This window comes from Aquarana catesbeiana, linkage group LG05 (genome assembly GCF_042186555.1).
Source record: "Aquarana catesbeiana isolate 2022-GZ linkage group LG05, ASM4218655v1, whole genome shotgun sequence".
In the NCBI taxonomy this organism is placed as follows: domain Eukaryota; kingdom Metazoa; phylum Chordata; class Amphibia; order Anura; family Ranidae; genus Aquarana; species Aquarana catesbeiana.
The window spans coordinates 192,891,353-192,913,874 of NC_133328.1; the positions used below are offsets into that span (position 1 = coordinate 192,891,353).

Sequence of the window (22,522 nt, forward strand, 5' to 3'; positions counted from 1 at the left end):
ACCTGAGACCTTGTAACACTAACGAGTCACATGACACTGGAGAGGTAAAATGGCTAATTGGGCCCAATTTGGACATTTTCATTTAGGGATGTACTCACTTTTGTTGCCAGGGGTTTAGACATTAATGGCTGTGTGTTGAGTTAATTTGAGGGGAAAGCAAATTTACACTGTTATACAAGCTGTACACTCACTGCTTTACATTGTAGCAAAGTGTCATTTCTTCAGTGTTGTCACATGAGGAGATATAATAAAATATTTACAAAAGTGTGAGGGGTGTACTGACTTTAAATATGAAAAAAATATATAGTACAGTAATTAGTTAAAATTTTAAACATTGTAGGAGTTTCTTTGAAAGCATATTAATATTTACATTTCCCATTATATAATTAATCTATTTTGATTATTATTTAAATACTGCAATACAAATACAGCATTAAACCTGAAGCACTACAGATGGACACTGTAGCCTAAAGGTGTCAGTGTTCATCAGGAGGCTGAAGGCTTTTGTTTTTCTGATAAAGCCTGCATCTTGCATGTGAGCAATATGTCATAGCTCATATGGTAGTTACATAATCATTAAAGAAGAAGCATAGCCAAAGATATTTTGGCTGTATTCTCTTATGAATCAGAGGAGTGCAGTTTGTTCTGCACTCCTGTGACCTGTTTACAGCAGACAGTAGGCTAAAGTCCGCGGTCAGCTGAGGTCACAGAGCCGAGCCAGACTCTAAAAAAATCCCGACCATATGGTTGGGATCCACCCAGATGCCTGGACCGGCAGCTGACTCAGCCTCTCAGCATGCTGCTGGGAGCCTGAGCCAGCTGCTTCCGCCCCCTGTGCAGCCCAGCACTCCAGTGAGCACTGGAGGGGCAAAGCAAAGAGACGGTGACTGACAGTCTGCATACTGAAGACAGAGAACTAAGCAATCAGCTGTGTTTAATCACTCAGTTCTCTGTCTTAGAGGCGGTGTGGGACAGCTGCAGCAGGGGTTGGTGCTGCAGCGATCTAGTCGAGTATGACTGTTAAAGCCATACTTCTCTTTTAACCATGCTGCTTGATTCCCAATCATCACTGGGAATGAAAGCTGTCAATGACAGCTGGGATTAAGAGCCACCAAGTGCACTAAGTGTCAATAGGTGGCTCTGAAGTGGGAAGAACATTTATAAATGTATCCCCAGCATTAAACATTGTGCTGGGGAATGTTTATTTAGAGATGGTGGGTGGAGTTAAATTCATTATAACACTTTTTCAGTTTGATATGTGAATAGCCATTTTAGGTAACACTTATGCCCTGTACACACGACCTGTTTTGCCGTCGGAATAAACTCCGAAGGTTTCCCCGACGGAATTCCGCTCAAGTGGTCATGCCTACACATGGTCACACCAAAGTCCAACTGTCCAGAACGCGGTGACGTACAACACGTACGACGGGACTAGAAAAAGGAAGTGCAATAGCCAGTAGCCAATAGCTTCCGTCTCGTACTTGCTTCAGAGAATGCGTCGTTTTAGGTCCGTCGGAACAGCATACAGACAAGCGGATTTCCCAATTGAAATTGGTTCCATCGGAGATATTTAGAACATGTTCCATTTCTAGGTCCGTCAGAATTAAAAAAAAAAAAAAGTCAGATGAGGCATACACACGATCGGAATAGACGATGAAAAGCTTCCGTCAGACTTTTTCTGTCGGACATTCCGCTGGTGTGTACGCGGCATAACAAATCTTCACATGATGCATTACTGTGAAAATATGACAAAGGTATACAGAAATATGAACATGACATCTGAATTTACTAGTTAAATGTTACAGTGATTTTTAAAAGGAATATTTACTGAAAATGTTATCCATAAATTCTGGAACCTTGCTGTCTGTGGCATCAGAGCAGATAACTAAACAAATTATTAACTTATTAAAAAAAGTCCTAATTAAGGCACCCTGCTCCAGTGGTTTGAGTTGCACTTAAAACATGACAGTAGCAGATATATGTAATATTTTTTGCTTCTTTGCGGTTCTCACATATGACTCAAGACTCCAGCTTCCAATAAGCTGCAGAGGATTGATTTATTGGTCATTAGTAGGTTGGTAAACATCTTCAGTCAGAATAACCAAAATTATGTTATTATGTGGCCTCCTTTAAAATTAATATTTAAAATGACAAACTCAAGGGCTTAGTTTTCAGTTGCTGTAAATGACCCAGTTAAAATGCATACCTATTCTCTTGGAGCATATCCACCCTCTCTGTTTCTATTGCTTCACAAGGTTATAGTTTGATGGAAAGCAACATTTTAAATTGTATGGTAAATTTGCAGGAATTTGTTTTAAACCTAACTAGTATAGTTTTACTTTGAGTTTATTTGTTGTTCTGTAAGTGTAATGCGCCGTACACACGATCGGACATTGATCAGACATTCCGACAACAAAATCCATGGATTTTTTCCGACGGATGTTGGCTCAAACTTGTTTTGTCTACACACGGTCGCACAAAGTTGTCGGAATTTCCGAACGCCAAGAACGCGGTCACGTACACCACGTACAAAGAGACTATAAAAGGGCAGTTCAATCCCAAGCGCGGCACCCTTTGGGCTCCTTTTGCTAAACTCGTGTTAGTAAAAGTTTGGTGAGAGACGATTCACGCTTTTTCAGACTCGTGGTTTTCAGATCGTTTTCTGCTGTTCAGTTTGTGCTTGTGGGTTTGTATCTGGTCTTCAGTGCGTGCAGCGAGTTACCCATGACTTTGTCATTGTGTTCTTTTTCATTCGTTGCTGATTTTCGGGTCGCTCTTCACAGGCCTTCATTGCGTTCTGTTACTTTGTTCTGAGCAGCTGACCGTTTTCTAGCCATGTTGCGTGTACATACTCATCGTAGAGTTCGTGCTGTGCGGGGCTTGGTGTTGGGGTCCTTACTTTGACACAAGCCCAGTCCATGAACAGGGTGGGGAGGAGTTCATGGACCAAGAATTGGTTGCTCCAGTTTGTTGGCTTTGCTGACCCCCTATATCAGCAGGCAGGATACCTGCATGAGGCAAGCCATCACTCCGGAGCAGAGGCTAGTCGCCACCCTGCGGTACTTGGCAACGGGGAGAAGCCTGCAGGACCTTAAGTTCTCGACAGGCATCTCCCAGGCTCTGGGGATCATTATCCCGGAGACCTGTTCTGCCATCATTCAGGTCCTGCAGAAGGAGTATATTAAGGTAAGATTTTTATCCTTTAACATCACATTTTATTGTATAGAATGTTTGATAATATATTGTATTTCTTTCCTCATTCCCTAATTACCATGATTGTAATATGCTGTGAATGTCCCCTTTGTCCTCATGCATGCTGTAATTTTTTTATATTTTTTGTTTTTGTCCTTCATACATATTTGCCTTCAGTTACCTCCCCAGCATGCTCTCTTGGCCCTATATTCACCTAGTGTAGTCACATAACAATGTATTTTGTCAGCTCCATAGTAGTGCTTTACCCTAAATGTCCCCTAAAATGTTTAAAATTGTGATTTGTGCTTTAAATTCAGGCAGAGTGCCAGAGGCTTTTTTTAGGTCCCCAAATCATTGGAACCCTCCCTCCCCCCAACTGCTAACTCTGCTGATACCAATCCTCTATCTGCTGACTTTGCCAAACCCATACACACTATACCCACCTCTTTTGTGGTCCGATTTATGGATGAATTCCCCAAAGCATGTAGTGCAAGGGCCTGCCTGAATACTTTCAAATGGTACTTTTTTAAGTTTCTGTATCCTATTATTATCTTGATAGGTAATATCAAAATGTAAAAATGTGCTAACATGTGTACAGTCTGTATTTATCTCTTTGTATTATGCCACTTCTTACCTGTCCAGTGGGCTGCCAATAGTGTAAGTAAGGAGGGGCTGGCTAAAGTAATACACATTATTTAGGCATTCATCTCTCAATGAAGTGGAGAGGGTTACCTGTCCAAAACATCTCCCTCCCCCCCATAAAATTTATAAAATGGCCCATGGGGGGGGGGGGAATCCAATCGGTGGACCTTTATACCTTTGTCTTTAAATACTCCCTAAAATAAATGTAATACTGATGTTGGCCAAGAATGTTTGTGTCTAATCTGCTTTCCATGTTTATGTGCAAAATGAATAAATTTTATTTCTTGTTTGACTCCACAGTTTCCTTCCAACCCACAGGAATGGCAGACTGTGGCCTCCCACTTTGCCCAGCAGTGGGACTTTCCTAACTGTGGAGGGGCAATTGATGGGAAACATGTCCACATCGTCCCACCACCCAACTCGGGGTCATACTATTACAACTACAAGGGGTTCAATAGTATTGTGATGTTGGCAGTGGTGTCGGCTACTTACGAGTTCCTGTATGTGGACATGGGGAAGAATGGCCGGATGTCCGATGGTGGAGTCATCGCCCAGACTGAGTTCTACAGGCATCTCCAGAATGGCAGCTTGGACTTGCCACCTCCAGAAGACAATGCGGAAGGACTCCCATTCATCTTCGTTGCGGATGAAGCGTTTGCGCTGGGGGACCATCTTATGCGGCGATTCCCTATGAGGACCCTCACCCCGGACCAGAGGGTTTTTAATTACCGGCTGGCCAGAGCCAGAAGAGTGTTGGAGAACACGTTTGGAATAATGGCCAGCCGGTTCTGCCTATTTCTTACACCCATACACATGGCGGAGTATAAACTTAATCACATCATCCTGGCTTGCTGTGTTCTCCACAACTTTTTAAGGAGAAATTCTGTGAACTATGTTGGCTCAGTTGGGCCTGAAGCCAGAGTTATCAATCTTAAAGAAGCAACCCTGACGGCGCTTGAAGCTGGCCGTCTTGGCTTGCCCCCTCTGAGTGCCCACGAGGTCCGTCTAAGATACATGGAATACTTTGCAGGTGGGGGGTCCATCAATATGCCAGACAATGTCTGAGACATTTTTTAAATAAAAAAAAAAAAAATATAACTACTAAAATATTTGCTGACATTTACTGCTTGTGTTTCTTTTAGCTGATCCTGACTGAAATTTGGGGAGTCCCGAAAATAACGTGATTGTGTAACATTAGAAAGCACTGTTGTGTGTTATTTACTAAAGGCAAAGACACTTTGCACTACAAGTGCACTTGAGACTGCACTGGAACTGCACTTGTAGTGCAAAGTGGATTTGCCCTTAGTAAATAACCCCCATTGTCACTGAAAACACCAATTTTACCACACAAAAAGTTTAGGAGCATTGAAAGAAGAAGCCACACATTGTTGATTATCAATCTTTTTAATACAAGCACAGTCACATGTGCATTTATAAAAGGTTTTTTAAAACAAACCAACATGTTTGTTGTCTAACAATTTTTTTGGTCACATTAATAAAAGTAGAAATGTCCATTTAAGGTAAAACAGGCATGTTTAAAACCAACAAGAAATACACAAATCTGGAATTTACAAAGTTCAACTTTGTTAGAAATTGAAGGCAATATCAGACATGAGTATTTATAAACTGTGCTTGATATTGCATTCAGCAGATGGGGTGAAGTCACCCCTGGAAAAGCCAAATTTTGAAGATGCACACAAATTGCCGAATGTCAACATGTGCTAGTTGCCATCACGGGGGATCAAGGGACGTGTTTTGGGGGTGCAACCCCTTCTTCTAAGCTACTTTATTATTGAGGAATGGGTTGCACCCCCAAAATGCATACATTGATCTCCCGTGATGGCAGATAGCACATGTTGACACACTGTGTGCATCTTCAAAATTTGGCTTTTCGAGAATATGTCAAAAAATGAGAAAAATATTTTCTGTAAAAAAAGTACAACTAAGTAAGGGATTTTGAGGGGTTTTAAACTCTCCCTAAAACATCAGTGATGTTCTTCATTTTGTTTTGAACATCATTGATGTTTTGCTTGATGTTTTCCAAGTCCCTATTACACCCCATGATCTCCCTGATCAGGATCTGGGCACTATCACTGGTGAAATGACCTTGATCCACAACATCACGATCACCTAAAAATATAGAAAAAATAAACACCATGTATTATAAATATGCCGGCATCCATCTCTTACCTGAGCCTGTGGTCGCAGACACTTGCCTGTTGTGGTGACTATTTCGATTACGTCTCCCTCCTCCTCCTCTGGTTGGGTTTGGGGGATTTCAACTTCTTCATGAGGTGGGGGGTCTGTTGTCTCCTCTGATGAGTGGTGTCCTCCGAGTCTTTTCTCCCCTATGTTAAAAAAATAGATATACTTAGCACACATATTGTTTCACTTTGTCAAGCTTGAATATTTCCCTGTTTTGTACAAGCTTCACAGATGGAGTCACCCCTATAGTATACACTGGAGCACCTGTGTGGGCCCTCAAATAAAAAGGGTGTTCTGGTGTCCCACACTAGTGCTCCAGCGTCCAGATGTGTAAACAGCTGCTGAGTGTCCTCTCCTTACACACAGTCTAGTTTGCATTGCATTCTAGTTACAAACCCATCTAGACAACAAACGTATTGATGTATTGAAATGCATCTGGCCAAAACATGGTGTTTTCTAGGCCGAATGAACAATGTTTCCTATGAACGAATAATGTGTCCATGAATATGAAAGTTGCCATTTTAAACTACAACAGTAAAGAAAAGCACATGGTGCAGCACAAGCGTTCTAAAAATAACGAATAGGAACACAGCACTACTTACTTTTTTGTAGCACTCTCCTGATCCTTCTATACTGATCGTGCTCCCTTAATTTGAGGTCCGACCACCATTTCCGGAGTTGATCCTTGGATCGCCGAACCCCAAAATTCTTCTGCAGACTCTTCACAACTTTCGCCATGATCTTGGCCTTTCTGACAATGGGGTTGGGGTAAGGTCCATACTTCCCGTCATAGTCGGCCCTCTTCAGTATGTCGACCATCTCCAACATCTCCCAAAAGGACATATTTGAGGCCTTAAATCGTCTCCTCTGGGATCGGGACGTTTCTGGCTTCGGGCTTTCTTCCTTCTCCTCCTCGTTGCTGTAATTAGCATGCACCTGCTCTGTCTCTGCTATATGCTCTTCCCCACTGCGCCGAACGATAAGCGGCGGGGAATAGACTAGAAAGAACGTCAGGGGCGGGCGGAGTTCACGCTGAGGCTTCTGACGCCCAACCTGGGCCTTCCAGGCAGCAACATGTGGAGGAGCCCAGCTTGAGCCAGGTATAGCATTCCTGTAAAGATTTCCGTTGGTCAAATTAATGATGTTAAATATATGTTAGTTTGGAGTACTAATTTCTGATTGTGATTGATGAACCAAAAACTAAAACGATGTCCCTTTTTCATACACAGAAAAGTCTCAGCCAGGAGGTGGCTGGGCCAAGTAGGCTGCCCGATACCCAGGTCCCTCCCCTCCGTCTTCAAAGAAAAAGTGTCAGGAAGAGGAGTAACCTGGAGGAGGCAGCAATTGGCCTATTTTGAAAGGCTACTGAAGCCCTCAGAAACACCCCATGGTGTGGAAGAGGATTTTGCTGACCTAACAGCATGCAAAATTCTGCAAATGGAGGAGGGCCAAAGCCTCTTATGTGAGTTTCTCATTTTAGAAGCTCTAAATAAGGGGTTGAGGGGCCTACTCACATGCGAAAGCCACATTTGTGAGCTCACCCATGGTCCTCCTCCTCCTCCTCCAGGTCCTACTCCTCCTCCTGCCACACCTCCAACACCAGAGCCACAGCCGGGAAGGAAGCATGTAAGGAAGACCAGAGAGTGATGGCCTGGGTTCAGTCTGGTCTGGCAAAAGATGCAGGCTCTTGTATGACCACAGCCTGGGGACGTACATGTCATCTGCTGCTGTTCATGATCTCTTGGACTTCTGGACCAGATTGTACTCCCTTATATAAGGACTCCTCAGGCCACCAATTTTGCAGTAAAATAATTGATGTGTGCCCTGGGGGCCAAAGGCTTCACCAATTTATGCTGTTTATCCAGTGTTGCCTCCCTCTTTGTTTGGTTATGACCCCTTAATAAAGGAATTTTTGTTTCAATTATACTCGCCTATGTGTGTTTTCATTCAAAAAGGACAGTTTGTTTGTGAGGAGGCAGGTACATTTCAAAAATATGATTAATAAATAATACAAGATAATAATGGTGTTGTGGTAACTCGACACACAAAACACACCCCAAACTATTCTGTAGTAAGAAAAATTACCCAAAAAAAAAAACAAGATCAGGCTTTAAAAAAATACAAATCCAAAAATAAAAAAAATTAAAAAACCCCAAATTAAAATTTTAAAATTTTTTAGTCAGATGTGACAAATAATAATAATAATAATATTGATGAAATCACGAATAATAAAAAAGTTTGTGAGAAGTCTGTGTGAATATGAGCAGCAAAACAACTTAATTCTTCTAGCATTATAAAGAAGAAGAGAGTGCGCTGCATTAAACAATTTAAAACATTGCAGCTTGACAAAAGTGCTATATCCATTCCGAACGCTAATTTTACCAGACCGAGCAGTTCCACCTCGGAATTTCTTCTGAGCATGCGTGGCACTTTGTGCGTCGGAATTGTCCACACACGGTCGGAATTGACGCCATCGGATTTTGTCGGAAAATTTTATAGCCTGCTCTCAAACTTTGGGTGTCGGAAAATCCGATGGAAAAAGTCCGATGGAGCCCACACACGGTCGGAATTTCCGACAACAAACTCTGATCACACATTTTCCGTCAGAAAATCCGACCGTGTGTACAGGGCATAAGTCTTTTAAAACACTTGCTTTCATGCATACAATTATAAACAGCAGTTTAAAACCATATACACTATATATTGACCAAAAACCATTAGCGGGAAAAAGGGAGTGCATACAGAATCTTTGTTTTCCTTATGAAAATTTAATGGCAGAGAAAGGATTCCCAAAACATTATGGAATAACTTTAAGAGACAGCACAGCTGTAATCCTCAATTTTCAGGCAAACTGACTCGCAATGAAACCTGGGATTGAGCTGTCCTTTTCCACAAATGTAATGATATTTAAAGACAGCAACATTTTAAAACCGACCCTTCTCTCCCAACTCCTTTGCATGTCTTGCAACATTTCTAAATATACTGGCAGATGTTAGGTGTAGGCTAGTGTTTCTTTTTAACAATGTGGCTATAGCTAAGGTCAAATGGCATTTAAAAACTGCATCTTCTATAAACTTGTGTCTATCACATGAAGATGTAAACACTTCTAAACGGCCTTAGATTCTGCATTTTAAGATCTATCAATACCTTTAAAGGTTTGAGAAGACTGCTCAAGGACCGTGGGATATAGAAGTTTGCTTGAAACTGAACTTAGCCTAAAGTTCTTCTGCCACAAGTCTTTCTGGAACTTGTGGTCCATTTTTGGTTATTTTTATCTAGGATTCTTAGTGGGGATATTAATTATATATATATTTTATATTCACTTGGATCTGTGTATTTTATAGTTTTTTTATAATTTTTATCTAACTATTCCACTTGCTGGTAATTGTTGTTCCTTTATTGACCTATTTTTTTAATGCTTTTAGATCACGCTTTTGGTCATGCTGGGACTAATTTTTTTCCCTCTGTTTTTTCTGGACTGGCCGCATTAATCCATGCTGCTTTATATTGTTTTTTACACTGTTGCTAAGATTGCTGAACCTTTGTACTATTTCTCTGTATGTTGTTTTATTTTTGTGATACTTCCTCTATATTGCTTACTGATGTTGCCTCACATTAATAATGTATGTGTTCAGTGATTTTCCTTTAATGCTCTACCACCCAATGCCCGCCCACTTTCCTTATTTAATCAAACTCTTCTGTCCCGGGGCTTAGGTTTGATAAAGGAGCTTCTGAGCATGCTCCGAAACGCATAACCGCTCCCTTTTGACGTTGCATCCAGTGCGTGTGTTTCACACTAGTTCCGGAAGTCTGGCATTTTGCCTCCGGAATCTATCTCTCCCTCAGCTCTTGTGAGGACAAAGAGAGCGATGACAGGAGACTTGCCACCACAACTGTATGGGATGATGAGCTTTCTTGACACTACCTTTCTGTGAGTGTTTTTAACCTGTTTTTTAAATAAAACACTGGTGTTACTACATTTGCAACCCCCTCCTCTCCTTAAGTTTGGAAAACTGAGTATTATATTGCAGCACAGGTTCTTCAGGTGCTCATGTTTAAAACAGGGAAATATCAAGTAGACATAACCTAATGTTGTATGATTGACAAGGGTTCCCCTTTTAAATAAGCACATTCAAAAGCATAGTACACAGTACCATGTTTTAATGCTTTTGATTTTGTGGGACAAAAAAAAGTATTTGTGAACTTGAATAACAGAGAGTCCAGATCGTTTGTCACTAAAGCTGACAAGATCTTTTAGAATTAAAAGCTATATGTCCACAGGAAGCCATTGGTTCTTTTAAGAGAATGCATATCTTTTTTTTCTAAATATCATAACAGTGATGTAATTTGACATGACAGTCCCAGGGTGTGAAGTAGCCTTTGAAAGAATATTCTAGATAATGAATGGTGCATTTTGAGAGGTCAAAAGCGGCACTTCAAGGGATTTAATGAAGACAGACACTTTTACCTCCTTGTCTGACAGGTGCTGGAAGTAGTATTAATGATGCTTGGCATGAATGTCACTACAACATGTGTTCACCAAACAGACATCAAACCTTAAACCACTCAAAAGCACAGGAAGAATAATATCCTGCAAACTAAATAATCACTTGATTTGCATTGTATATTATGCTGCTCTGTTTTATTGTTCTTGTTTATTCCTGTTGAAAGCATATCTAAAGCCAGGCACAAAAATGCTATATATTACAGTATTAGTCTTTAGATGTTGGGGCTTCATTAGTTTTATATGCATTTTCATTACTTTTCACCTGGAGATTCAGCCAGTAGGGGATTCCTGTCTAGCTGCATTCAGCAACAGAGCAACATAGCCACCCTTGGCCAGCAGCATTATCAACCTGTGGAGAGAGTAGTGTTAAGCTGGCCATACACTATACAGTTTTCTTATCACATTTTCTTTAGATTTGCCTTCAACTATGTAGTAAAGTGTTTAGGTTTGACCTCATATTATATGGTTTTGGTAAATCTAAAGGAAAGTTATACAAGAAAATGGTACACTGTATGGCCAGCCTAAGAGTAACTAGTAGATTTAGCCTAAGGGTAAAACCTTGAAAGGGTAACCCCACTTTCCTAGGGAAAAAAAATAGTAAATAAAGAAATAAAATTATTATACAAGTCATATTGTAATTGCATGTTATTAAAAATTGCCTTTACTTTTCAATCTGCTGCCGCTGTAATTTTCTATAAATGCAATTCAATATGGCTACATGGAGTTGTTCTGTACACAGAATGTGTACTGACCACTCCCCAGAAACATAATTTCCTGCCTGTGTGATTGGATCACCAATTTTCCCAGAAGTCTGCCTAAGTTACAAGTGAGATTTCAGGCATCCCCTGCAACAAAAATGTCATTTTTGGTGAGATATTTCCAATAGGAACACGTCTCAAGGGATGCAGGCCCAGCAGCTTTCCCCATTAGTGCTCTTCAGCTGCCACAGCTGACTGATAATTATGAAACCACTCCCATTAGACCTACTCAGCACAGAGGCACAGACAAACACATATGGATTTCTTCAGAATAACAAAAGGTAGGAATCTTCAACAAAGGTTGTTATAATCCTTGCAATGTAAATAGATCAAAGGCAGAAACAGAACATTCCAAAGCTCAACCCACCAACCAGTCTGCCAACTGACCAAATTAACCTGTCCAACAGTTTGCGTTAGCGTGCATTTGCAAACGCATGCATAAGCTGCAAGGCCTCTTCACGGCACCCTGTGTAAGCTTGCAGGCCTAACACTACTGAATTTATAAGTGTCTCCACAGTGGAAGCACATGCATTAAATGGATAGATGAGGGGCAGGTGGACCTGGAGGCAGCCCAATCCCCCTTAAAGGAACAGGAGAACACTGGACACCCAGCAATAGCACAGTGGTGGCGAAGGTGCCCAGTGTGTCCCTGGACCATATATACACCAGTAACAAACAAATGGCCCCTGCCCCCACCTATATCTGGCCTTCATAGCAAGGAGCACATGGAAGGGCAAACACATGAAAGACAGAAGCAGAACATTCCAAAGCTAAACTCACCAACCAGTCTGCCAACTGACCAAATTAACCTGTCCAACAGTTTGCGTTAAAAACAGGGGTTTAGTTAGCACGCATTTGCAAACGCATGCATGAGCTGCATGGCCTCTTCACTGCACCCTTTGTATGCTTGCAGTCCTAACACTACTGAATTTATAAGTGTCTTCACAGTGGAAGCACATGCATTAAATGGATAGATGAGGGGCAGGTGGGCCTGGAGGCAGCCCAATCCCCCTTATAGGAACAGGAGAACACTGGACACCCAGCAATAGCACAGTGGTGGCGAAGGTGCCCAGTGTGTCCCTGGACCATATATACACCAGTAACAAACAAATGGCCCCTGCCCCCACCTATATCTGGCCTTCATAGCAAGGAACACATGGAAGGGCAAACACATGAAAGACAGAAGCAGAACATTCCAAAGCTAAACTCACCAACCAGTCTGCCAACTGACCAAATTAACCTGTCCAACAGTTTGCGTTAAAAACAGGGGTTTAGTTAGCACGCATTTGCAAACACATGCATAAGCTGCAAGGCCTCTTCACTGCACCCTTTGTATGCTTGCAGTCCTAACACTACTGAATTTATAAGTGTCTCCACAGTGGAAGCACATGCATTAAATGGATAGATGAGGGGCAGGTGGGCCTGGAGGCAGCCCAATCCCCATGTATATAGATCGCCCAGAGGGGAATGTTTTTTTCTCAACATTTTTTTTTAAATGTTAAAAATGCACATTTTAGGCCTGAAGATATGTTAAACCCCCCCAAACAATACCAATTTTCTGAAAGCAATGGTGGTGGTTGCCCTTCTTTATGTCAGGTGATATTAGCACACATGTTTATCAAATGCAAATTTTCATAGTTTTTTGGTAAAATATAAAAGATGAGATTGCAGTGAGTAAAAAAAAACAACATGTCAAAAATTGTACATGTCTGGGAAACCATAACAAACTTTGGTAACCAAATCGTCCACTAAAAGATTTTACAGGTTATCATTTTGGAGTTAAGCATTAATGATGGACCCATGTAACATGCGTGCAGTGCCTTGAAAAAGTATTCATACCTCTTGAAATTTTCCACATTTTGTTATGTTACAACCTAAAACATAAATGTATTTTATTGGGATTTTATGTGCTAGACCAGTGGTCTTAAAACTGCGGCCCGTGGGCCGAATGCAGCCCTTTGCTTGCCTTTATCCAGCCATTTGGCACTATTCTCCCACTGATACAAGACATTATTCTGCCAACTCACATCAACAATGGGGCACCATTTCTCCCACTGACACCAACAATTTGACACTATTCCTCCCAATGATACCAACGATGGGGCACTATTCTTCCACCTTATATCAAATGTGGTTATTTTCACTCCTACTGATGTCAGGACAATTTCCACTCTCGCTTGCCACAGTCTGGCCCCCCTAAAATCTGAAGGACAATAAACTGGCCCTTTGTTTAGAAAGTTTGGAGACCCCTGTGCTAGACTAACACAATGTGGCACATAATTGTGAAGTGGAAGGAAAATGATAAATGGTTTTCAAAATTGTTTACAAATAAATATCCGAAGTGTGGTGTGCATTTGTTTTCAACTCCCTTTACTCTGATACCCCTAACTAAAATCTAGTGGAACCAATTGCCTTCAGAAGTCACCTAATTAGTAAATAGAGTCCACCTGTGTGTAATTTAATTTCAGTGTAAATACAACTGTTCTGTAAAGCCCTCAGAGGTTTGTTAGAGAACCTTAGTGAACAAACAGCATCATGAAGGCCAAGGAACAGGTCAGGGATAAAGTTGTGGAGAAGTTTAATGCAGGGTTAGGTTATAAAAAAATATCCCAAGGTTTGAACATCTCATGGAGCACTGTTCAATCCATCATCCGGAAAAGAAAAGAGTATGGTCCAACTGCAAACCCACCAAGACATGGCCGTCCACCTAAACTGACAGGCCAGGCAAGGAGAGCATTAATCAGAGAAGCAGCCAAGAGGCCCATGGTAACTCTGTAGGAGCTACAGAGATCCACAGCTCAGGTGGGAGAATCAGTCCACAGGACCACTATAAGTCGTGCACTCCACAAATCTGGCCTTTATGGAAGAGTGGCAATAAGAAAGCCATTGTTGAAAGAAAGCCATAAGAAGTCCCGTTTGCAGTTTGCGAGAAGCCATGTGGGGGAAACAGCAAACATGCGGAAGAAGGTGAGCTATTCTGCAAAGAAGAATGGGCAAAAATTTCACTCTCTAGATGTGCAAAGCTGGTGGAGACATACCCAAAAAGACTTATGCCGCGTACACACGGTCGGACTTTTCGTCTACAAAAGTCCGACAGCCTGTCCGACAGACTTCCGGCGGACTTCCGGCGGACTTTCGGCGGACTTGCAGCAGACTTTCTAACGAACGGACTTGCCTACACACGACCACACAAAAGTCCGACGGATTCGTACGTGATGACGTACACCGGACTAAAATAAGGAAGTTCATAGCCAGTAGCCAATAGCTGCCCTAGCATGGGTTTTTGTCCGTCGGACTAGCACACAGACGAGCGGATTTCGGGGTCCGTCGTAGTTACGACGTAAAGATTTGAAGCATGTTTCAAATCTAAAGTCCGTCGGATTTGAGGCTGAAAAAGTCTGCTGAAAGTCCGGAGAAGCCCACACACGATCGGATTACCAGCCAGCTTTAGTCCGTCGGCGTCCGTTGGACTTTTGTAGATGAAAAGTACGACCGTGTGTACGCGGCATTACAGTTGTACTTGCAATGAAAGGTGGTTCTACAAAGTATTGACTCAGGGGGGCTGAATACAAATGAATGGCACACTTTTCACATATTTATTTGTAAAAAATTTTGAAAACCATTTACCATTTTTCTTCCACTTGACAATCATGTGCCACTTTGTGTTGGTCTATCACATAAAATCCCAATAAAATACATTTACTTTTTTGGTTGTAACATGACAAAATGTGGAAAATTTCAGAGGGTATGAATACTTTTTCAAGGCACTGTAGCGCAATTGTTATTTTCAAATGCATGTGCACCCGCCAAATGCCTTTATGTTCTGTTATGGGGGAGGGAGGAAGGAATTTTTTTTTTGAATGTTACTTTCTTTTTTTAATAGTGGGGCCCAGGATACATTGCAAGGGCAGCCAGAAGGGGAGGGTTGGAGGTGGTACCTTTGGTTGGGTGGCTTTACAGGCACTGTATCACTACCATCTAAAAGCCCCTTGCCAGCTGAAAAAAAATTAAACTCAGTCCGAACTGCTATAGCAGTATATAAACTGTGCTGGTAGAAAAGTGGTTATGCAGTTACAGCAGCCTTTTTTTTTCTTTTGGGATAATGGTTTAATCTATAAGAAAAAGCGTCCCCCACAGTTTTTTACCCTTTAGTATCCCTTGACCCTCCCTCCTAGATTGTAAGGTCTATTGATGGATTCCTCCTGTATTGAATTGAAATGTATTGTAATTGTACTGTCTGCCCTAACATTGTAAAGTGCTGTGGAAACTGTTGGTGCTATATAAACCCTGTATAATAATAATAATCAGTGTAAAATGGTTTGTCTCCAACCCTTTAACTGACAATTTACTGGACAAAAAAATAACAGATCTACTGGAAGAATCAATAGGCAATATAACTAAGTTACCGGGGGGACTCAAAAAAACATACTGTGGCTTTACATTGTGCCAAGAGTGCATTTGGAGACATGTAAAGTTACTAATAATTCTATTTAATTAGCTTTCATTTTTAATTTTGATGCTGTCAGTTTGTGCCATGCAGTATATTGTAACTACTCAGAAGACTAAAGTTACTTTTTATAATTGTACTTCATTGAAAATGCAATAAGGAAGCTTAAACTGTGAAAATTATAGCAGTAATTTGCATGACATATAGCTGTGATTATTATTCAGGTTTTTGTACTTCATGTATGCATGCCTATTATTAAAATGTTCAGGTTACCCTTTTCATTATGTAAGATTTAAATGGTGTGATTTCTATGGCTATTATTTATGATTGAATAATTTAATTTTATTTTTGACCATTGTTTGTTTATTCTTCCATTTTGCACATTAAATTAAGAACAATGCAACACCTGTATATATTAGTGATATATTTTTTCATTTAAAATACTAATTCATTATCATTAAATGTTTTAAAGTGATTCTTATGACTATGTACCAATTCTAATCTAATTATAATGTCATTTTACGACACATTATATGTCTTTACTTTTGTGTAAACGATGTTCGAAGAGTTCAGTTTATTCCCATATTCACGCTCTTCCTTTCTCTCACTCTTCTCTGTTAAAAAGCCTGATTGATTACTACTTGACTAGTTTTGGATATGACTTGGAATGAATAAAAGGGCCAAATAGAAAAAAGCAAAAGTTGTTCCTACACTCACATCATGTGAAAGCAATAAAAAATAAATGGTCATATTTTTAATGCTTGTCAGATCTACTTACCTGGCTCCCTGACTCTGCAAGCTTCCTCAATTCTTATGACCAGTTTGCCACAACCTCCTACTCATACAGGGTTATTAGCCCTGTACTGTACATGTTGATGCAGAGGTTCTGCCCAAAGACCAGAGCTTCCGGCAGAGGAGGAAAGCATTGGAGCCTGCTGAATCAAGGGTTAGGTAAATATTACACCTTCTTCTGCAACCCCTACTGCAAGGGTTTTTTTGTGCCTTGTTTTGGACTTTGGCTTTTGGTTCTCAGTCCTGCCTATTTATGAAGGTTAGCGTCTCAACTCTGTGCATGTTAAACTTGCCAGCTATGTGCAATGATTTTGCACAAAGCAGCCCTGATCCTTCTCTTGTAGAGTGCCTTGCCAGTGCTCCTGGCTTCTCTTCTTCTCAGTGTGCTAACTTAGGAAGCTACTTCCTATAGCGACACACCTGCAGGCTTGATCATGAGCTGTTCTACTTGTTTTAATAGACACAGACAGTGCTGCTTGGTCCTGTCCTCATGCTCCCTCATCACAGGATTTGATTGATAGCAGCAGGAGCCAATGTCTCCCACTGCATATCAATCTGCCCTGTGAGAAGGGAAAGTGCAGAGAGAGAGGCTGCACTGGATTGAGATCGGGCTCAGGTAAGAATAAGGGGGGGCTGGCGGAACTTCCGCTTATTCGTCTCCTCCACCCACATCTGACACCTATCAGGGGGGAGGAGAGAATGAGGACCTGTTTTTGATGGGTCCCCTTCACCACTTCTGGAGACGCCGCCACTCCTTCCTCCGCCACCAGTCCAGTTAGAAAGCACAGTGTGCTTCGAGCATGCGCAGTAGGGAACCGGCTGTGAAGCCAAAAGGCTTCACTGCTGGGTTCCCTTACCAGGAATGGCGGCGGCTGCACCAGACAACTGATCCGAAGATCGGCTGGGGTGCCGACATTGCAGGCTCCCTGGACAGGTAAGTGTCCATATATTAAAAGTCAGCAGCTGCAGTATTTTATGGAGGGGGCGGACCTTCGCTTTAAGTTAAACATAAATGTTTTATTCTCTTACATTTTTGTGTATTTTTTTAGTGTACCAATTAGGAACCTTATGCAGTATAAGTCTATCTATTTATCTATCTATACAGTATATATCTCAGCTATGCAAATTAGTAAGCAGAACTCTGGGAACAGAAATGCTACTTTGTGTGCATCAGATAATTCCTTGTAAATGTAGCAATAAATCATCAGTGTTCTGTACATAGCCTGTGCAGGGAGCTGACTTCCTGCAGAAAGCTACAAGCATAGATTTGAGTAAGAATACACGTGCCTTTTGCATTTAGAATATATATGTTTATGAAGTTAAGAAGTTAAAGTTTAAACTATCTGACACATGCTGACTTTATTAAACTTGGCCTGGGCACCAAGGCATTAATGACTTTTGGTTAGGACAGGTTTAACCACTTATATATATATATAATCTGTGCAGGGATAATAATGTAAATAATAAATACAATAAACTATATATAGAAAAGATATCTATAACATATCACCATACATTTAAAGGAATAGATAAATCAAAAGTGCTCGTGCTCCGTGATATTGCACTCAGTGCTCACTGAGGATAATATAAAACGAAACGACAATAGTCCATGTAAAAAATAATAATAAAGTTTGTGCTCCGTGAATATCAATAAATCCTTGATGAAGTATTTAAACCAAACAGCAAAAGTCCATAGTAACATCAATCATGTGATAATGGTGTCTTCATGCGTGGTGCACACACAACCCCCACCGGGTGTTCCCTCACCTTAAGGGCATAAATAATAAGCCTGTAATAGATAGCAGTAGCCTGCAGAGATCCTCCTTTGCTTCCTTTATCCTATGCGGGTTTGTGGAACACTAATATGGAACACAGGACACCTGCTCCTTCCGATAATAACTCAGCTCAGAGGTCTCTATTTTCTCCTAGTATGTTTCAGAAAATCTCCTCATACATCATATGCGGGAAATGACAGAGGCAGGCAATCGCGTGATACCGTTTGAAAAAAAATTAATTGCACATAAAACTCCACATATATACAACTCATATTTCAAATAAATAAAAATGCCTTTTAAAGTGCTATAGTGCTGAGAGGTGATAGTCACCTGTGGTCCGGCTCTTCAGCCCTGGTTTTCACGGCGTTCCCCCTGTCCTATGTCAGTCTCCTGCACGTCCTGGTACCTCTCTTGTCAGCCGATCAAGCTGCTCCGACCGGTTTCGTCACTCTCGTGACTTCCTCTGGGAAACGCATTTCTGAGCCCTGCACTCTGTATGTAAAGTATTTTTGAACCCTGCAGTCTGTAGGTAACAGATTCCAGAAACCTCTGTACATAACACATTACGGATCCAACCATCCCTTTGAAGGCAGCCATACTACTGATGTGGCCCATGATGAAATTGGGTTTGACACCCCTGATCTACGGAGTTGCATGGGATTCTTTGACATCAGTTCCAATTCATGTACTGGAATTGTCCTCCCCCTGCATATTTTCTCACCGGGAACTGCTCCATGTTGCACTCTGCATTTAAGGGAGAACAAGTGGTTTTATTTTGAGAGCTTCAGGAATGGGACTCCATATGATTTATTACCTAATGTATAATGGCTAAGCACTTTGTCTTAATATCATGAAATGTATGGGGAAATCAAGCAAAAAAACGGGCAGTATGAGTACATCAATGTCTTATGATCCTGCCATAATCTGCCTGCAGGAGACGCACATTAGTCGAGATATGCTAACTCTTTTCAATAGATCTAATATTTCAGCATCCGTATTAATCCACTTGCTCCTCATATGCAAGGGATCATTCCACCCATTCCTCAAGGGAGTGAGTACATAAGTGGCATTTTCCTGCATGCGGGTTGAGGTGGATGAACATGGGTGATATTACAGTGGAAGGAAGCTCTTGCAAAAGAGGTGCAGGAAGCTGAGAAATTGTATATTAGTGATCACTGACCTGATAGAGTAGATGGAAGGCAGCACAACATTTATATAAAACTAATTTATTATCAAGAGCAGAATGCAAGAGAATTTTCTTACAACTGAAGTATTTTGAAGAGGGGGAGAGCACGGGTTATTTGCTGGCTGTCATAGTTCGATCCCAGCAAGTTGCGTTAGGGACTATATCCATTAAAAGCAAGCAGGGACCATTCATCACTGACACGACAGACATGATGGCCTGTTCTACAGAGTTCTTTGAGGACCTACATATGACACAAGGTAGTTGCCCCCTGATGTCTGCAGGTCAGTTTTTACAAACTTTCTTCATACCACAATTATCTATAGAGTTAACTGCAACTTTTGGAATCTCTCCTTATGCTAGAGGAACTTATAAATGCTGTGGAAGATTCTGCAAATAATAAAGCCCCGGGTATTGACTGTCTTCCATCTGAAGTTTATACAAAATGTGACCAGACTCACTTGCCAGATTTATTAGAGATGCTGGAGGAGGCTTTCACCTAGGGAACCGTTACAGACTCTGTGCGTGAACCAATTATAATGGTAATCCCATTATATGGTGCACATCTTCACTGGTCTCACAATTCAATTAGATTACGATTATCATGTCAACGATTCGATGCATTTTCCGCAATGCATCACGATGCATCGTGATTACTGCTCAAGTGCCAATGGTTTTCAACTTTTCATCCAAAAAATCAAGCAGTCAGAAATTGAAGAACTATTTTTATTTTCATCTGCTCTTAAAAAAAAAAAAAAAAAAAAAAAATGACGAGAGCAGACATGCATTGTTAGAGCTCCACACCGCTGAGGAGAGAAGAGAAGGACAAAGCGGAGCCTGCAGGCTCAAAAGGTATCCATTTGAACCTTTTTGCCCCAGGGAACAAACTGTGAAAGTTTGGGCAGGAAATATGGTACTGGGAGGAAGCCGTGGCAGAAATAAAAATCACCTCACAAAGAGCTCACAGGCACTCACTGCAGCTGAAGCAGCTCCAGTCACCTCACAAGATACAGCATCAGGGCGCTCTCACAGACAGAAAATGTCACAGCAAGACTCTCCATTTGAGTCAGATACAGAACAAATCCTCTCACAAACTTCTCCACAAGCCTCCTCAGTATCCCCAGTAATATTATTACAATTTGAAAAGATGCTTCATAAGGCTTTAAAGCAAACCTCAGACCAAATAACAAAAAGCCTAACCAAAGAAATAAGAGAGCTGGGAAACCGCACCGCAGCCTTAGAAATAAAAATGGATGAAATTGAAATTACAACCCAAGAAAATATAACAGAATTGGAACAATTAAAAAAAGAGAATTTAATACTTCAAACTAAGCTCGAAGATTACGAAAATAGAGCCAGACGTTCAAACTTGCGCATAAGGGGAATACCTGAAACTGTGACAGACCTGCAATCTACTATTACTGCTCTATTACAAGAACTAAAGCCAGATATCCCTATTGAACGTTTAGAACTGGACAGAGTACACAGAGCCCTCACAGCCAAAAAGAAAGATGGACCCCCACGTGATATAATCACAAAATTTCATTATTACAGAACGAAAGAACAAATACTAATTGCTGCAAGAGAAAAAAAGGAACTTAATTTTCAAGGACACAATTATCAAATTTTTGCTGACCTATCCCAACTTACTATTACTAAAAGACGATCCATGAAACCCCAACTAATGGAACTGCAACGCCACAACATTATGTATCAATGGGGCTTCCCCTTTTCAGTCAGATTTAACTACCAAGGTACAATTTACAGAAGCAGATCAGCAGATGAACTACAACAAACCCTTTTAAAATTAAATCTGACAGAACCCACAAGCAGCAACTCTCCCACACGCAGAAGAATGGCATCATCTTCACCTTCAGGCAGCACCCAGAACATTTCAGAACAAAATGGGAATCATCATTCTCACAAAAGAGGCCGTTATGCCACATCATCCATGGACCAAGAAGATTCAATGGACTGACATCCTAATTCCTGATATCTCTTCATTTATTATACTAAGAGATGGTTCTCTATAAAAAACCTATATTTATAACTGAATGTAACTGCATTCTGATAGTCACACACTGTGTGGGATCATGTTACATTCCAGTTATATTTCTTATTACTTCTGATTCATATAGCCTTAGAATATATAAGTGAAATAAGGAAATTCTTGTTCAGTTATATATTATCAGGTAATAATAATAGATTTATTACTTTTTAGGACAAATATGTTCAATAATCCAGAAGTAATGGAAGCTTTTTCTTTCTTTTCTTAAAACAAATATATTATTACCTAACTAGTTCCTAGAATTATGTTTTTGTTTATTCTAATCTGAAGCAATACAACCTCAATTTTATGAGTTAACATATCTAAACAGTTACGTATGAATAAAATATGTAATTGTTTACTCTAAAAGGGTTAAAATCCCAAAATAATTCAAACTATCTTCATCAATACCAAAGTTATTAACAGTACCTTTCTAACTGAATTATCTAGCCTAGGGCAAGACTAACCATATACAACCATCCTGGAATAAATAATTTCAACAAAAACTATATTCTGCACTCCAATTAATGAAAGATCATTTTGATGTCTTTTGACATAGCACTTCTCTCCTGTAAGCGGAAGATCCGTGTACCCCCATTAGCCCTCCTCATTCTCCCAACCATATTATGTGGGAGTGTGACGAAGGCACTTATTCCCCTGAGAGAGATTTTTATTCTCTTTCACAGGTAAATTGTGATTACTTGCAAAAAATAATTTATACAATGTATCATCTAATCTCATATGTTTTTTGTTTACTCTTTACTCCAGAATTCACTGGTTTCTTTTCTATCTATTCATCTCTTCAGTCCACACAGGTTGATCTGTGCAGTCAGCTCTGCATAACAAAAAGTAAGTCAAAACTATTTGATCTATTGCCATGGCACCACTGAATATACTTTCCCTGAATGTTCAGGGAATAAATGTCCCACAAAAAAGGACCAAAGCCTTCCGTACTTTCCATAACAAGAAGGCTC

At 40.7% G+C, this 22,522-nt stretch overlaps 1 protein-coding gene across 3 annotated transcripts in view; it reads left to right on the top strand.

Annotated features, from left to right (window-relative positions):
* TPK1 (thiamin pyrophosphokinase 1) overlaps window positions 1-22,522 on the top strand; it is an 881,459-nt gene that overhangs the window by 524,262 nt on the left and 334,675 nt on the right. The gene's annotated exons all lie outside the window — the stretch shown is intronic.